The sequence below is a fragment of the Aquarana catesbeiana genome, linkage group LG12 (genome assembly GCF_042186555.1).
Source record: "Aquarana catesbeiana isolate 2022-GZ linkage group LG12, ASM4218655v1, whole genome shotgun sequence".
In the NCBI taxonomy this organism is placed as follows: Eukaryota; Metazoa; Chordata; class Amphibia; order Anura; family Ranidae; genus Aquarana; species Aquarana catesbeiana.
The window spans coordinates 31557540-31564976 of record NC_133335.1 but is presented as its reverse complement, the minus strand read 5'-3'; the positions used below and the strand labels follow the sequence as shown (position 1 = coordinate 31564976).

The 7437-nt window shown below is 41.7% G+C and overlaps 1 pseudogene; it reads left to right on the top strand.

Annotated features, from left to right (window-relative positions):
- Positions 1-253: 253 nt before the first annotated feature.
- Positions 254-364, top strand: LOC141114629 (U2 spliceosomal RNA; annotated as a pseudogene).
- The last annotated feature ends 7073 nt before the right edge of the window (positions 365-7437 follow it).

The window sequence follows — 7437 nt, the reverse complement described above, 5'->3', positions numbered from 1 at the left end:
CAAGCATGACTCCCACAGGCAGAGACAAGATGGGACTTGTAGTTTTTCAACAGCTGGAGCCACCAGTTTGAGACTCCTGCTGTAAAGCATTGCACCCGCGATCAGCAGATTGCAGGTGCAATGCGGGGCTCTTGCAGACTATCAGTGTAAGCTGTATGAGGTACAAGCAGGCAGTTACACTCTGAACATGTAACATGTTATAAAAGGTGAACTTATCCCTAAATCAAATTCTTGGTGAATGCTTTAAAGCTTGTTCGCTTCTCTGCCTTTTGGCTAAGATCAAGTGTAGTATCTGTTCTTATCAGTTTCCAGAGGAGGCGATGTTGCACCTTCCGAGTGTAGGGAGGGCACATGCAAATCCAATGGTGTAATTGGACCTGGAAAGACGGTTCGGCAGTGTCAGTGTCTGGACGCCCATCGAGACGTGAGCAGGGCCTAAGTCCAAGCTGTCCAGAAGGGTCCTCCTGGTGAGGATGGGTGCTGCATCCGGGTCTGATCCAGAGGGTCGGGTCCCTGGCCTTCTGGCCTAGATTGGGGTAGCTCTAGCCACGGACAGTTTTTCGGAACAGGACACTGGCTCCTTTCTAGCTGGGGGGAGGAGCGGTTAGTAATTCCAAATGTAATTAGGAAGGAGAGATGGGACCAACGGTGAGGCCTGATGGTAAAGGGTTCTCACCAAGCTCCCAGATCTTCATGCCTTCCTGCCTGGGGTGGGGGCTGCTGTGGTCTGGGCTGTTGGCCAGGGTTGGGTTTGAAAGCCTTTGGAGTATGTGCCCCTGGAGTGGCAGTCCAGGGGTGCCAAAAAATTAATGTGAGTGAGGGTCACTTTGATTTGAGGCACCACGGTCACTGCACCATATGACACACTTTTTTAACACCTGCCTCTTGGGCCAGGCCTTTTGGCTGGGGTCAGAGGAATTTTTTATTCCGGCCGGAGGGCCTGGTCATTGTTTCACACAATGGCCACCTTTCCACTTATTCCTTCCCCACTTTATTTTATTTATTGCCTGTGTTTGTCACCTTTTTGTATTTTTATGTTTGTACACGGTTTGTTGCACTGTGTGACGAGTAGGGTTGCAGGTCCTCGGGCCTGCCCTGAAAGTCTTGGGAAGGGGTGGACATGGCCTTTTGACTTGGTTCACCCTCTCTCATGGGGTCTCCCTTTGGGGGGAGTCCCACCTAGTACTTGGGTGGGTCTGTTTTGGCAGGCCCTCCAGAGAACGGGGTCCATCTGTTTTTGGCCAGATGGACCAAGTGTAAATACCCTTGTCCCTGTCTGGAGCCTAACGCCCCGGGGTTCAGGGCAAGGTCCTCTGATTTCAGAGGACTTGTGTACCCGTTACACTTTTTTTGTGTTTCACTCTTTATGTGTGTACACAATTTTTTGGCACCGGGTGAAGTTTCTGGGTGTGTTTGCACGCCATGGGCTTTCAATAAAAGGGAATGCTTTAAAGCTGCACATGGAGGGCATGGATTGACAGACCATAGGATTGGGCAGTGTTCCTGTCTAGTCCACCGGTTATCTCTCTATGTTGATCCTGTTTGAAGCTTTGCTCTACTATCAGCTTTAATTATCTTGGCCAACTCCTTGATCCCCTCTGCATCAACTGGTTAGGGTAGTGTGACAGTCTGGGCAAGACCATAAAAAATAAAGACAACCAACCCGCAGCTGAATATACCTCTCAAGATGGCACCATTCCCCAGCATCCTGCCAAAGAGAAATACACGGGGAGGCCATGCACAAACTTTACTCGCACATCAGCTAAGGAATCAACTGGAAAAAAAGCCCAGGGACAGGCGAATTGCATTCCACCTGAACAGGCTCTAGCTATAGGAAAGGCAGACAATGACATACAGTCCTGTACCTCTTCTATCACTGATTTAACAACATAAGTGAAATGCATAAAGGAAGAGATTTCCCTGAGCCACAATAACTTAATTAAAGATGACCTTGAACCCCTCAAGCATGATATCCACCAATGCACCTATCTTTATTATTGGTATACTAGAATGCACAGAAGGTAAGAACGCAGTAGACTTTATTGAGTCCTGGCTCATTACCACTTTTGTCAAGGACAGCCTCACGCTCCCGTTTGCGATGGTGAGAGCAGATCGAGCCCATGTGCACCCACATCTGCTGGGATACCCCCCCCCCCCCCAAGACTGTACCTCGTTATACTGCTCAATAATAAGGACAGAGAGATTATATTTAAAAAAAAAATAGACTGCTGGGAAACATTGAAATCAATGGCTCTAAACTTTAATTGTTTCCTAATGTTTCAGCCAAACTACAGCATTATCAAAGAGCCACATTTCTAAATGTAAAAAAAAAAAAAAATCTCAAATGTCTAAATATACCATACACAATGATATACTCACCCTTTTTTAAATCGCTAAAAGCTCTTGTGAGTTGGCAAGACTGCACTGAGCAAAACCTGAAGGATAGTTCTAGTACTTACCGTAACTCTCTGCCTGTCCTGTTTATGGGATAGAAGACTATAATACTCCAATAAGGTGGCAATAATCAGCCTAGGCTTTGTATAACATTCACTTCATTTACACTTGGTAGTTATGGAACATTGCAGGCAGTCAAGCTACATTCTGCTTTCCACATAGTTATCCTGCATGGGCTTTCATTGCATTGGGCTTTCATTGTTGTTGTTCTTGCGTGCAATTGTTGGGATTTGGTAATTCCCAAATGTTTGACGCCCACTTGGGCTACAGCCTCTTTTTTTGAACAATTGTTGACACTTTTCATTCCATTCTGGCATTCTGGTATCTTGGGAAGACCATAGGACTTCAGGAATGGCGGGAAATAGCAGAGAACTTAACACATGAATTTATCAATATATCTTTAACCACTTGCCGACCAGCCGTCGTCATTATACGGCGGCAGGTCGACACGATCCCGCGAACTGTCGTAGCTATACGTCGGTCCTTTTAAGCGGGTTATCAGGCACGCGTGCCCGCTGCACAGCAGGGGTGCCGATGCTCGTGACCGGCGGTCGTGATGACTGCACGAGTGATCGCGGGCACAAGAGGAAGAACAGGGACGTGTATGTGTGTAAACACTCAAATGCCAGTTCTGTGAGGAGAGGAGAGAGAGATCGTGAGTTCCTACGAGCTGGGAACCAGGATCTCTCATTTCCTAGTCAGCCCAATCCCCCACAGTTAGAACACACACATAGGGAACACAGGTAACCCCTTGATCGCCCCTAGTGTTAACCCCTTCCATGCCAGTGACATTTATACAGTAATCAGTGCATTTGTATAGCGCTGATCACTGTATAATTGTCAATCGACCCAAAACTGTGTCAAAAATGTGATGTGTCCGCCATAATGTTGCAGTCCCGATAGAAATTGCAGATCACCGCCATTACTAGTAAAAAAAAAATAATAATAATAAAAATGCCATAAATCTATCCCCTATTTTGTAGACGCTATAACTTTTGCGCAAACCAATCAATATAAGCTTTTTGCAATTTTCATTACCAAAAATTTGTAGAATACATATCGGCTTAAACTGAGGAAAAAAATTGCTTTTTTTAAAAAAACAATTGGGACTATTTATTACAGCAAAAAGTACAAAATATTGTGTTTTGTTCAAAATTGTCGTTTTTTTGTTGTTGTTTATAGCGCAAAAAATAAAAACTGCAGGGATGATCAAATACCACCAAAAGAAAGCTCTATTTGTGGGGAAAAAAAGGACATCAATTTTGTTTGGGTACAACATCACACAACCGCACAATTGTTAGTTAAAGCGACGTAGTGCCGTATCGCAAAAAATGGCCTGGTCATTCAGCAGCCAATTCTTCCGGGGCTGAAGTGGTTAATAGAATCCATCTACGTTATTAAGATGGTACATAGTTCTGGTCAAAATAGCAAAAGCGCATCCTCAGACCTTGCCTCAATGTTTCTGAGGCTGTGACCAGATGGGCACCATGCTTGATACTTGGTGGCAATGCCCTAAAAAAAGCAAGTTTTGTATTTGGGTTTTCAACTTGATTTATTCTATGTAGAGTAAATCTTCCCAAAGTAGCAGAAATTGCTTTATCTCTCAAATTTAACAAAGAAATTCCCAAATACATAAAATGCCTAGTGTAATCCTATTGGCTGCCCATATAGCAATAGCGAAAAACTGGAAAAGGGTGACAGTGCTGACCAGGACATTTTAAAGATAGGCAACTCTTATCCTCATATTGATTAGTGGTTCCAAATTAATAATAACTATTGCAGTAGGGAACAGACACAAAAGATACACTCAGCATTTTTCCAAATAAATGTTCTGCTTTATTATGACACAATTGAAGGTTTTTATACACATGATTACGTAGGTATCACATTAATATTACAATTGTGCGTTTATGGTAAGGGGCGTAACATAGGCAGACTAGTTCTAATCAGGACTCGAAAGAATGTAAACATGTACTGAAAACATTATTAGTGCCGTGAGGGCAGTGTGCAATACATATAAAATAGATAAAATAGAATACAATTATATACAAAACTTGCAAATTTCCATTACAGTCTCCTCTCTTTTGATCAATATTTTGATCACTAACCATACCTGCTATCACCTTTAACCTGGAACCTCCACACGCTTAGGTGGAGGTAGTCCTGGCCAAAGAGACAAAAACTCCATTGTGGGGAAAATAATAGCTGAGCAGCTTTTTCATTACAAAATGACTTTTCATTCTGAAAAACAAATGATTGATAAGACATATTTACAAAGTACTGGCTGTACACTCCTGTGGCCAGAATGGCCTTCTAGCTGAATTGTTGCCATGCTGACTTATCAGCATATGTAAACACAGACAATTCTACCTAAAATGGAAGACATACAAAAGACAAATGTGACTTCAACATGGGTAAACTACTTTTCAAATATATTATATATATGTATATATATATCCCTCCCTTACAATTAAAGTAATTGATTCAAAAAGTACCCTAGACTGATCGCAAGAGGGAAACAAATCAAACACAGAGATTTCTTTAATTTAGTCATTTTTGCAGTGTCTGGTGTGCATCCAGGTGACTTTTCCTTCAAGTTTTGCACAACTTGTACATGAAATAGTTGCTGTACTGAGTCTCCAAACATTTGCTTATATATAAATGTCTCTTAACAATCCACAGGTCACCTGGCTTTAGTTTTAGATCCTTTCAAAATTTAGGATCTGGAATTGGGGAGAAAGCACATAAATGAGTTTGTCAAAAAACTTAAAAGATCAGCAACGTTCTCTGTGAGATCCGAACAGAGGACTTCAGCTGCTGAGACAAAATATAAACAAGTGAGTAACACTCCCAAACCAAATCCCATAGGGAGAGAGAGTCCAACATCCTCTTAGAAGCTTGATAAAATATAAGAAAACATTCAGGCAAAAGTTTTCTGGTTTCTTACTCTACTTTTTCCTACTGTGAGTGTAAAAATAAAACCTCAAAACTTTTTTTTTTTTTTTTTTGCCACTTCAGCAGACAGATTTGAGAGACTTGAATCAACTTTGCAGTTCATCTTTTCCGTCCCTACTCATTGTCACATCATAGTAGCTAATATGAAAAATAGAAAAGTATATTTAATTTATTATCACTTATAAAACTAACAAATTAACCTCTCAATTCCAACAATATTTAACCCCCCCATCCTACCACCCTCCTATACCGCTCCCCCCCCCCCCCCTCACCTCTGCGTGCTCCCCCAATCATTTGTTTAAAGCCTCACCAGGTCACTTCCTCGCCATAAGTCTAAACTCTCAGTTCCTGAGCCTAACTCCAGGGTTTTTTTTAAATACTTTCCAACACTCCCATTTATCTATGGTTCTATTATTTACCCTGTCTAAGCTATTCCCCAAGCATTCCATGTTGCATGTTTCTTCTACCATAGCTATCCACTCCCAAATTGATGGACATTCCGCCTTTTGCCACTTCATAGGGATAGTTCTCTTTGCGGCATTTATTAGGTGCGGAACCAAAGACCGTTTATACTGTTTTGTGTCACCCTCACCACCATGGAACAACACAACCCACGGATCTTCCACTACTTCTTTCTTAGTGATTTCCTTAATAAGATGAAGAATCTTTTTCCAATATTCTTTAATTTTGGGGCAATCCCACCACAAATGAGCCATTGTTCCTACCTCCTTACAACCTCGTCAACATTGTGACGGATTATTAATCTGATATTTACTCGTTTTGTCTGGAGTTGCATACCATCTCGCCAAACATTTGTAATTCATTTCTGCAGTTCTACTGTCTACTGCCGAGCAATGAGCGAGTTTCAAAATTTTTCTGATAGTGCTCTTGTCCCGCTTTGTCGTCAATTCCCTCTCCCATTTTCTGATGTATGGCGGTATCTCCACTTCTTCTGCCCTCAACAATATTCTGTACATTTTTTAGATAATATTCCTTGAGTCCTCTACAGAGAACAGTCGTTCAAACATAGTCAAATCATCTCCAGATCTAATTGGTTGAGGTAATTTTTTAACAAAATTATTCAACTGGAGGTACTGCCACTTAACCATCCCCCGTGAAAGCTTATTGTGCATAAATTCCTGTATTGGGCTACCTTTTTTAATTATATCTCTTAATTGTGTTGCCCCCTTTTTAAACCAATCTCCCCCTATACTATTTGTTCCTGGTGGGAAATATTCATTATCTTTCAGTGCAATTAAGGGTGAATTGTTTTTAACATTAAGTTGTTTGTATATCCCGTCCCATATTTTAAAGCGGGGGGTCCACCTATCTATCGTTTTATTTTTTTTGAGTTCATTCACAAACTTTTCTTCTCAGCATTACATACTCACATATTGTGTGTAATATGTCCGCCTGTGTCCGATTTCGTCGGAAAGAATAACTTATATTATTCACTGCAGGCGGTTTCCATCTTCATTGTGGGCATTTGAAGCCCACAAGCATTTATTTCCTGGATGTGGTGAATGCTGTGCTCCCAGCATTCACCGCTCGTTCCCGCACATGCTCAGTGGCATCCTGGGAAGCCTGAGACTAGCTCCCAGGAGTCTGGGAGAGGCTAGAAACACGCCTACTCCCACGGGAGGAGTACCAGGAAGTGCAAAGAAGAATAGAAAAATAAAAGGTAATTACGGCAATTTAAATTTTTTTAAAGGGCATGTCAGCATCTAGGCAAGGAAGAGAATACATACAGATATTGTTCAAAATGTGGGTGGAACTCCGCTTTAAAGACATTATGTGTCAGTGCATCAGTGTTTTCATCTATAATTCTGAACTGTGGAGGATTCCATATAACACTTCCCAACTGTGCCTTACTAAGTGTTTTCTCTATGTTAACCCTTTTTTTTTTTTTTTCATTTTTTCTTTAGCCCATTCTACCGCTCTAGACAGCACTACTGCTTTGTAATAATTTTGAATATCAGGAACAGCTAAACCCCCATTCGTTTTCCCCTGTTTCAACATTTGAAAAGA